At 48.6% G+C, this 10,729-nt stretch overlaps 1 pseudogene across 1 annotated transcript in view; it reads left to right on the top strand.

The window, feature by feature from the left end:
* The window catches only part of LOC143840544 (disintegrin and metalloproteinase domain-containing protein 20-like), a 35,325-nt pseudogene that overhangs the window by 8,441 nt on the left and 16,155 nt on the right, over positions 1 to 10,729 (top strand). Inside the window, exons 7-12 of the transcript XR_013232235.1 lie at positions 554 to 740; positions 2,894 to 2,962; positions 4,071 to 4,142; positions 5,607 to 5,776; positions 7,415 to 7,493; positions 9,860 to 10,011. The product of XR_013232235.1 is annotated as a disintegrin and metalloproteinase domain-containing protein 20-like (transcript). The remainder of the gene's footprint in view (positions 1 to 553; positions 741 to 2,893; positions 2,963 to 4,070; positions 4,143 to 5,606; positions 5,777 to 7,414; positions 7,494 to 9,859; positions 10,012 to 10,729) is intronic.

Genomic DNA, 10,729 nt, shown 5'->3' with positions numbered 1-10,729 from the left:
GCTCAGTCAACATGCCCTGCTGGAGTTACCAACTTTCCGCAGGGCCTGCAAGACGGAGCTCTTCCGCCAGGCGTATGGTTGAGGCCAGGCTGAGGTCCTGGAGTTACCATCAGGGGATCCCCTAGAACTAGTGAGACCAGGACCCTCGCTCCTAATGATAGAGCTCCCTTGACTACAAACTGGACAGGGGGGGGAGTTAACTCCTATGAAGAGCCATCTTTTAATGCAGGGGTAGTCAAACTGCGGCCCTCCAGATGTCCATGGACTACAATTCCCAGGAGCCCCTGCCAGCATTCGCTGGCAGGGGCTCCTGGGAATTGTAGTCCATGGACATCTGGAGGGCCGCAGTTTGACTACCCCTGTTTTAATGTGTTGGGGGATTTTTAAGGGTTGTGCTGTTTTTACTCTTTTATTGTAAACTGCAGTGAGTCCTTGAGAGCGGAGGTATATAAGTTAAAATATAAATAAATATAAATGAATGTTATTGGGGCCACGAGGCACCGGAAGAACGTGCATTTTGTGGTTTGGCTTTGATTTTCCCCCCTTTCTGCAGGGGACATCTGCAGATCGAGAGCTTGGACTATGAGATTGAGCCCATTGAGAATTCTCCCACGTTTCAACACCTTATTTATCGAAGAGCTCAAGAGGTCCGGGAGCCCTGCGAAGGAAGCCTCGGAGAGGGAGGAAATGGGACCGATGAGGTGGTTTACGACGGCAGCCCAGATCTCCCCGACAGAGAGGTAATTGGCTAGGGGGTTAGAATCATAGAATAACAGAGTTGGAAGGGACCTCCTGGGCCATCTAGTCCAACCCCCTGCACTATGCAGGACACTCACAACCCTCTCGCTCCTCCACTGTCACCTGCCACCCCCTTGAGCCTTCACAGAATCAGCCTCTCCGTCAGATGGCTCTCCAGTCTCTGCTTAAAAATCTCCAAAGATGGAGAGCCCACCACCTCCTGAGGAAGCCTGTTCCCCTGAGGAACCGCTCTGACGGTCAGGAACTTCTTCTGGAGGTTGAGACGGAATTTAGAATCAGATAATCCTAGAATTGGAAGGGACCTCCTGGGTCATCTAGTCCATCCCCTTGCACTATGCAGGACACTCACATCCCTATCACTCACCGACTGTCACCTGCCCCCCCTTGAACCTTCACAGAATCAGCCTCTCCGTCTAGTGGCTATCCAGGCTCCGCTTATAAATCTCCAAAGATGGAGTTCTCTGCTTGGATGTTTCTAAGGAAAAGATTTTATCTAATACATTGCTTTGAAAGTGGCAAAAGTTTGGAGGCTTTGAATGATGTCTTCTTTTGAGAGGTGAAGGAAAAGGGGACAGCCTGAACCTTGCTGTTTGAGTTAGGAAAAAAACCTTATGGGAACCACAGAAAGCAAGAAATAGGCAAGATCTGTAGTGTGCATGCTTCAAAAGCAAAGGAAGACTACCCTACAGGGGCATTGGGGGAGATGGGTAATTAGCATATCTAGGAAGTTCCTGATATTTTTTCAAATGATCTCGGGAGGTGGCGGGTTCTCCATCTTGGGAGGTTTTTAAGCAGAGGCTGGAGAGACATCTGACAGAGAGGCTGATTCTGGGAAGGCTCAAGGGGGTGGCAGGTGACAGTGGATGAGCGACAGGGTTGTGAGCGTCCTGCATAGTGCAGGGGTTGGACTAGATGACCTGGGAGGTCCCTTCCAACTAGATTCTATGATTCTATCTCCTCCTATGTCCTCATTGGCTCAATAGAAGACTTCCTACTCCTTTGAGGACACCCCCTCCCTCCCTCCCTGTCTGTCTGTCTGTCTGTCTTTCCTTTTTCTATGCAAAATGAGTTTCTCTTCTTAGCAAAACGATTTTACTCTCTTAAGCGGCTTTGCCCTTCACTCCTCTTTAAACCTTTAAACTCTGCCCACAAAAGAAGCGTAGGGTGCTCGCTGGGAGGGTAACATGGTTGGTCTTAAATGTGTCACTGGACTCAAATTGTAGTCTGTTGCAAGCAGGGCCAAACGGGCACTCTCCAGATGTCCATGGACTACAATTCCCATGAGCCCCTGCCAGCATGCTGGCAGGGGCTCATGGGAATTGTAGTCCATGGACATCTGGAGAGCCACTGTTCGGCCATCCCTGGATTGCTTGAGATCCACACAGTAACCCCTCTGAATCTATCCAGGGGAGAGGGCTATCCTTGGGACGTGTGTATGGGCTGGAAGACAACTGGAAAACTTCCAGAGAGGTTGAGGCCAGGCCATGGAGCCTCTGCTTGGCATGCAGCGAATTTTGGCTTCACCATTTAAAAGGAGCAAGTCACAAGTGATGCCGAAATCTTTTACCTGAGACGCTGCCAACCTGTGTAGACCGTGATCACCTTGAGGGACCCATGCTCTGATCAGCAGTTTCACTTGTTCAAAGAGAGATAATGAATTAGGTGAAGGGTGGGACGAGATCACCCTGATGAGAAAAGGCAGACTTTGGTGTCCACCTGGAGTGAATTTGGTTATTGCACCTGGAGAGAAACCTTCTTGAGAGAGATCTTGTTAGAAGTAATTCAGTGGGTAAGTGGGTCTTCAGGGAAGGGGTCTCAGAACTAGTATGTTGGTTTTATCACTGGGAGGACTACAGTAGGGACAGCTTCTGACCCTGCAGGTGGACCTCCTGAGGGCACCTGAGTTTTGGCCACTGCGTGACGCAGAGTGTTGGCCTGGTCTAACAGGACTTCTCTTATGTTCTCAATTGAAAGAGAAATCAGGAAATGACAAACCAGGACTCCTCGGAAGTAAAAGAAATCTGGCGATTGATGGGTTCTTGCATCCCTCCTAGAAATCGTGTCCAGAATACACACTGGTCCAGTCCTGTGTGATTGTCTTCCCAAAGGCTGCTTTACGTGTATTTCATTCTAGGAAGACAACCTTGAATCTCGTGCACCGGACAGATACCTCGAATTTTACAGTGTTGTGGACCGAAGCAAGGTAATGCACCTGCCTTTCTATGTTCACGAAACCCTTTTCTTTGTTTTTGTTTATTTATCTCTCTTTTTTATCTCTCTTTTTTTGTTTGTTTATTTATTTATTGGCTTTTTATCCTTCCACTCTCCGGGGACTTGTGGCAGGTTACACAAACGGCAGAATTAAACCCCAATAAAATAAATCACAATCCCCAATACTAAAACCCATGAAACCCCTTCCCCAATTTACAGTCAAACCACCAAAGGTACAGGATCGCAGAGTGTAATAGCGCTGGCCAGAAGGGGAGCCCCAGTTGTCCCTGAAACCCAGCCTCAACCAAAGTCCTGGCAGAAGAGCTCCATTTTTCAGACCTGAGACAGTAACTGAGACAGCTGTCCAGGCCCTCAGCTCTCCTGGGAGCTCATTGCACTAGGTCGGGTCCAGGACCGAAAAGGCCCTAGCCTGGGTCGGGGCCAGGCATGCTTCCCTGGGGCCAGGGACTGTATAAAAATGAAATAAATAAGTAAATAAATAAAGCTTCCCCCTGGGAGCCTTGTTAGTCTTAAAGGGGCTCCTGGACTGTGTTGCCAATCATCATGGCCACCCACCTAAACTGTCTCTTTGAATTGCTATCTTCAACTCTAGTTATTGATGATTTTGTGGGTTTTATTGCTGGTTTGGACGGTTTTACTTTGCAAGCGCCCTTGAGCAGGCAAAAGGGGATGTACATTTTTATAAATGAATATATACAGATTTCGAGCCTCTTGTGGCGCAGAGTGGTAAGGCAGCCGTCTGAAAGCTTTGCCCATTGAGGCTGGGAGTTCAATCCCAGCAGCCGGCTCAAGGTTGACTCAGCCTTCCATCCTTCCGAGGTCGGTAAAATGAGTACCCAGCTTGCTGCTGGGGGGTAAACGGTAATGACTGGGGAAGGCACTGGCAAACCACCCCGTATTGAGTCTGCCATGAAAACGCTGGAGGGCGTCACCCCAAGGGTCAGACATGACTCGGTGCTTGCACAGGGGATACCTTTACCTTTTTACCTTTACCTTTATATACAGATTTAAATATTAAGTACTGAATTACACATATTGCTCCCCCCCCCCTGTTTTTTTTTCTTCCAAATCTCAACCAGGCTTTGTCCCAGAAGCAGAATGAAACTCAGTTGGTTCGGAACATTCTGATTGTCATGGCTGATGTCCACAGTGTGAGTACTTGGTAGGAGGGATAGAATTACAACTTCTAGAGGGTCCTTCCTCCCCCCACCCCCATTCAGCAACAATATTCTGGCATTCTTGTGCTGCAGAATGTGTAAGCATATTGTTGTTAATATTTCGACCGATGGATGGCAATTTCCAGGGGCCATTTTAACCAGGGCCAGCTTCCTGCTGTGGGAAACTCACAGGCCCTTTGTGATGTGTTCTCACGAGTATAGGAGAGCTCTTTCATTCATTTATTCATTCTTTCATTCATTCATTCTTTCATTCATTCATTCATTCATTCGGAACACAATGGAAAAATGGGCAAATGAGAACAAGATGCAATTTAATAAAGATAAGTGTAAAGTTCTGCATCTGGGTCAGAAAAACGAAAAGCATGCCTACTGGATGGGGGATACGCTTCTAGGTAGCACTGTGTGTGAACGAGACCTTGGGGTACTTGTGGATTGTAAACTAAACATGAGCAGGCAGTGTGATGCAGCGGTAAAAAAGGCAAATGCCATTTTGGGCTGTATCAACAGGGGCATCACATCAAAATCACAAGATGTCATAGTCCCCTTGTATACGGCACTGGTCAGACCACACCTGGAGTACTGTGTGCAGTTCTGGAGGCCTCACTTTAAGAAGGACGTAGATAAAATTGAAAGGGTACAGAGGAGAGCGATGAAGATGATCTGGGGCCAAGCAATTACTTACAATTCAGCAGATCAATTTATTGTTTTAGATGTTTTAAAAGTATTTTTTCTTGTTGTTAGCAGGGAAGGAGAGCAATTGCAGCTCTCGTAAAAATGCATTTTGCCATAGAGCAACGTAATAAAGTAATAAGTATTACACATTTAAAGTCCTTAAAAATACATCCTGAGATAGTGTTAAGCTATTTGCCATGGCCCCATTATATGGTGTTTAAAAACTATATGGTCCTGGAAGAGGATGGGTGGAAAACCACCTGCGTCCTTTATAAAGTTTATATCTCTTGGGATTGCATTTTATGGTCCACAGGGCCTGTCAAATCCAGGCCTCCTAACACATGAGTTCGACATCTCTGCTCAAGGGCAGGGGTAGTCAACCTGTGGTCCTCCAGATGTCCATGGACTACAATCCCCATGAGCCCCTGCCAGCGTTCGCTGGCAGGGGCTCATGGGGATTGTAGTCCATGGACATCTGGAGGACCACAGGTTGACTACCCCTGGTATGGGGGGGGGGCTGGAGATCGGCTGTCTTTCTGGGGGGAAAGGGGATATTGGCTAGGAAACCATAGGAGCTGCTACTTCTGCATATCCTGCCCTTCTGACTGAAACTTCCGAGTACCAAAGGAGGGGAAAGTGAACATAAGAGTATCGGGCGCCCAACGGGAAAAGGCATGGGGGCAGGAATCCAAACTAGAAGGTGCTCACCAAATGACACAACGTCTGTGCATTAGAAGTAGATCATCTTGTGTGTTCCCTTTTCAGATGTACTTGGAAATAGGTCTTCATGTTTATTTGGTAGGCTTGGAGTTGTGGACCCAGAGGGACTACATCGCGATCGGCAAAACACTTCCGGAAACTTTGCACGAATTTCAAACCTATGCCTCTTACCAGCTTCTGAACCGCCTTAGTTTCGACCATGCCAGCTTAATCACGTGAGGCTCTGTTCTTCTTCCCTCCCCCCCCCCTTTGAAGATGCTCGTGGCTTTATTGACATAAAAAGGTTTTGTTTTAGAAATGAGGAAAATGCCATCACCCCAGGCGCATTCCCTCTGTGTGTTCACATCATTGCAGAATAAAGTTTGAGAATCGTAGGGTTGGAAGGAACCTACGGAGTTTTCTAGTCCGACCTCCTACACAATGCAGGAAACTCACAACTACCTGCCCACTCACAATGACCCGAATTCCATGCCGAGATGATGCCCCCCTTCACCAAAGAAAACCGGAATCCCTGGCCAGTCGCTTTCTGACCCCAAGTGGCGATAGACATTTCCCTGGGCATTCAAGGAAGAGCCACAAGAGCCAAGCTCAGACACAATTCCTTCTGCCCACCTACTCACCATCTGCCCAAGTTCACAGAATCAGCCTCTCCGTCAGATGGCTCTCCAGCCTCTGTTTAAAAACTTCCAAACATGGAGAACCCACCACCTCCCGAGGAAGCCTGTTCCACTCAGAAACCACTCTGACTGTCATGAACGTCTTCTGGAGGTTTAGACGGAATTTAGATTCATGGAATCACAGAGCTGGAAGGGGATCTCCTGGGTCATCTAGTCCAACCCCCACACTGTGCAGGACACTCCCAACCCTCTCGCTCCTCCACTGTCCCCTGCCACCCCCTTGAGCCTTTACAGAATCAGCCTCTCCATCGGATGGCTATCCAGCCTCTGCTTAAAAATCTCCAAAGATGGAGAACCCACCACCTCCCGAGGAAGCCTGTTCCACTGAGGAACCGCTCTGACTGTCAGGAACTTTCCCCAGATGTTTAGCTGAAAATTCTTTGGAATGAAATTTAACCCATTGTTTTTAAAACATTTGAGCTCTAATAATAAATTGTTATTTTTTTCAACAATTGGTTCTTGCGCCTCCAAATCTCCAGAAATTTCCCAAACCGGAGTTGGCAACCCTCCTTCCATGTCTACAGAAGTTAATGGTGAAATTCTGCTTACGATGGCACTGCAAGCCCTTCCCCTCCTCCTCTCGTGCAAGCGGAGGATTGATTAGATCCACGCTGATTGGATCTGGCCCTCGCTCCTACTATAAGAGAACTGGCCTTTGGGCTGAAGGGAGCCTATGGGATTGATTCACCGTCTGCCTAATTGTGATAATTTGTAATTGTTTTTATGGAATGTTCTGTGGGTTTTATTGTATTTAATGATGCTGGAAACCGCCGTGAGACCGTTGGAGAACAGCGTCGGTGCTTTACAAACACCGATCCTGAATGATCGTGGCACGAGGTTGGCCCCCAGGCGGATCCCGACACTGTAAGAACAGGACTTGTCAGCTAAGAGAGGCTCCTGAACAACAGTCCTTTTAGAATCAGAGTCTAAAGGGAACGCCAGGGTCATCTAGCCCAGGGGAAGTCAACCTGTGGTCCTCCAGATGTCCGTGGACTACTATTCCCATGAGCCCCTGCCAGCATTTGCTGGCAGGGGCTCATGGGAATTGTAGTCCACGGACATCTGGAGGACCACAGGTTGACTACCCCTGATCTAGCCCAACCCGCTGTAGAAGGCAGGACATTTTTTTTATCTGCCATCAAACATAACTTGTCTTACTTCCTGCTGTGTTTCCAGGACTCAAGGATTTCGTCTTGGGATTACCTCCGCTGAACACTACTGCCAGTACAATCATGCTTCAGTGTCTGTCATTCGAGTAAGTTATCATCGCTGCCACGGTGCTCGTGCCGGTTCCACGTCCCTAAAATTAATTTGTCGGCAATCCCGCAGAGGGATTTTGCGATTCATTCTCCCTGGCTAATTTCTCGGCTCACATGCAAGGGGGCTTATTGTGGCCATGCTGGCTTTGCTAGGAGCAGGGGAATGTAGTGTTGCCAGACTCAAGGGGGTGGCTGGAGATCTCCTGGAATTACAACTGGGCTCCAGGTTACACAGATCGGTTGCCCTGGAGGCAATGGCAGCTTTGGTCGGTGGGTTTTACCTGGTGAGGTCCTCCTCTCCTCAAGCCCCCCTCCACACTGGCTCTGCCCCCAAATTCTCCAGGGTACTGTTTTCACTCACATCCCCCCCCCCCACCTGCTCCTGATGAATTCTTATTGATTTGAGGTTCAAAGGGGTGGTAGGTTACAGTGGATGAGCGAGAAGGTTGTGAGTGTCCTGGACCAGATGACCCAGGAGGTCCCTTCCATCTCTATGATTTTATGAATCCAGGTCTTGCAAGAAATCTGCAATGTTCGTTTTTCACAACTGGAAACAGCTTTTACTAAGACACTGCCTTCTGCCCTTGAATTGTTCCAATTTTCAGTCTCCTCTCTCCTTCCTTGGGGGGGAGAGCATGTGCACTTTCATCTCCCTTCCTAGCCAGCTCTGAAGCTAGAGTGCAGGGTCAAGGAGAGCTCCAGCCAGCAATGAAGGAGCATGAGGCTGGAGAGAGCTTTATTTCCAGCCTTTTGCCCCCCAACTCTACAGCCAGAGCAAGCCAGGGGGGAAGGCAAAGTCTCCTACAGTCTTTGAATTGACACGCTGGCCAATCAGTGGCAAACTACCATGTTATGTCAGCAGTGGAGGCGTGAAGAAGTGGGTGGAAGATAAACTGAAAAAACACAGACATCAACCCCTGCAATACTGGGCTTTCAGAGCACATGTCTCAGATTCAGCAGATAATATCCATTCCCAGATAGCCCAGAGGAAAGCTGGCGTCACCATGAAATCATTCACGGACACTGCAGATGGAAAATCTAAAGTGATCATAATCAAAATGGAAATTGGAAAAGATGCAGATTCCTTTTTAAAATCCGGGCTGATAGAGGGTAAAAAGCCCAGTGCAGATAAGACCCAGGTATTTGCTGACCCAGAGCTGGCAACCCAAGCTGACTGCATGTATGTAAACAGCTGTAAAGCCGCTTCTGATGTATGGTGACCGTATGAATCAGCCTGCCACAGCTTGGACTAGAAAGCCCATTTCCTCTTTTCAATGATATTCTTCCACTCACCCGAAGGGAACGTAGAAAACTGCATGTAATGAGTGGGCCATTTAGAGCGCTCTCACTTAGGCAGCTAATTCTGATTCGTCCTCCTGTTTGAAATTTTTATTTTTGGCCCTTCAGCACCAGAAAGACGAAGCCATGCATTCCAGCAGTAGCTTTTGGGAGCCGACCCATTTCCAGATGCACAAAGCATTACGCAGGGAGAATTTTGTCTTAAAAAGGGGAAATTAAAATTTAGAAAATGTTTCCCTGTGCAGCTGAAAAGTGTTAGAGAAAGGTGTTTTGACCAGCTTTTATTATATTTCTCCTGGCAGCAGACCTGTGATGCAGGCTCATCCTGTTCTCTGGCTCTCTTTTGTCCCATCTAAGTTCCTCTAAGTGCTCCCCTTGGTTCCTCATTTGCTTTCATTCACTTTTGAGAGCCAGCTTGGGGCCATAGTTAAGAGTGGATGCCTCTAATTTCACAGAATCACAGAATCATAGAGTTAGAAGGGGCCATACAGGCCATCTAGTCCAACCCCCTGCTCAACGCAGGATCAGCCCTAAGCATCCTAAAGCATCCAAGAAAAGTGTGTATCCAACCTTTGCTTGAAGACTGCCAGTGAGGGGGAGCTCCCCGCCTCCTTAGGCAGCCCATTCCACTGCTGAACTAGAATCACAGAATCATAGAGTTAGAAGGGGCCATAGAGGCCATCTAGTCCAACCCCCTGCTCAACGCAGGATCAGCCCTGAGCATCCTAAAGCATCCAAGAAAAGTGTGTATCCAACCTTTGCTTGAAGACTGCCAGTGAGGGGGAGCTCCCCACCTCCTTAGGCAGCCTATTCCACTGCTGAACTACCCAGAGAGCTGGGTTTGATTCCTCAATCTTCCTCCACATGCAGCCAGCTGAGTGACCTTGGGCCAGTCGCTGTTCTCTCAGAGCTCGCTCAGCCCCCACCTCCCTCACAGGGTGTCTGCTGTGGGGAGAGGAAGGAAAGGAGGCTGTAAGCTGCTTTGAGACTCTTTGGGTATTAAAATGTGGGCTACGAAACCCCCAGCTCTTCTACAAACCCGTTCTCTGTTACTTGTGTGCAGTCAGTGGGGAGCCTGAAGACTGATGCGGACCAGATCGCCCACGAGCTGGGCCATTCCCTCGGCTTCTTCCACGATGACCTCAGCCAGCACTGCCAGTGCAACTGCATCCGGAAGCCTGGCTTTTGCATCATGCACTCGGACTATACCACTGGGTGAGCATTGTCTGAAACCATTAACGGAAGCCCGTGATTGGACCTTAAGGCTGTTCCCTGATTGGCTACAAGCTGCTCATATATGGTCATTAAAAGGTAAAGGTATCCCCTGTGCAAGCACCGGGTCATGTCTGACCCTTGGGGTGACGCCCTCCAGCGTTTTCATAGCAGACTCAATACGGGGTGGTTTGCCAGTGCCTTCCCCAGTCATTACCGTTTACCCCCCAGCAAGCAAACTGGGTACTCATTTTACCAACCTCAGAACCTTGAGCCGGCTGCTGGGATCGAACTCCCAGCCTCAAGGGCAGAGCTTTCAGACTGCATGTCTGCTGCCTTACCACTCTGCGCCACAAGAGGCGCTTTATATGGTCATATCACCCAATAAATATTTAAGACATGTTGTAAATATATAAAAAAATTAACTAACTCCCACCCGTTTAGGAAACCGTTCCAGGGCCGTCAAGAAACCCCAGGGGTTCCCGAAATCCTGGTTGAGGAGGCCTGCTCTAGAGAGAAGCTGGCAGACCCAGTAGTCTTAAAGGACAGGCTGACAGTGTACAATTATGACCACAGTCAGAACACACAGGGCCAGGCATACCGGCAGGGGCTCATGGTAATTGTAGTCCATGGGCACCTGGAGAGCCACCGTCTTGCCACCCCGCCATGCGTTATGAAATGGATGCTTGAGCTAGATGGCCTTCAAGGCCTCCTCCCTGGC

The sequence above is a fragment of the Paroedura picta genome, chromosome 6 (assembly GCF_049243985.1).
Source record: "Paroedura picta isolate Pp20150507F chromosome 6, Ppicta_v3.0, whole genome shotgun sequence".
Taxonomy (NCBI): domain Eukaryota; kingdom Metazoa; phylum Chordata; class Lepidosauria; order Squamata; family Gekkonidae; genus Paroedura; species Paroedura picta.
Note: the sequence above shows the minus strand (reverse complement) of the source record. Positions and strands in the feature narration are given on the sequence as shown.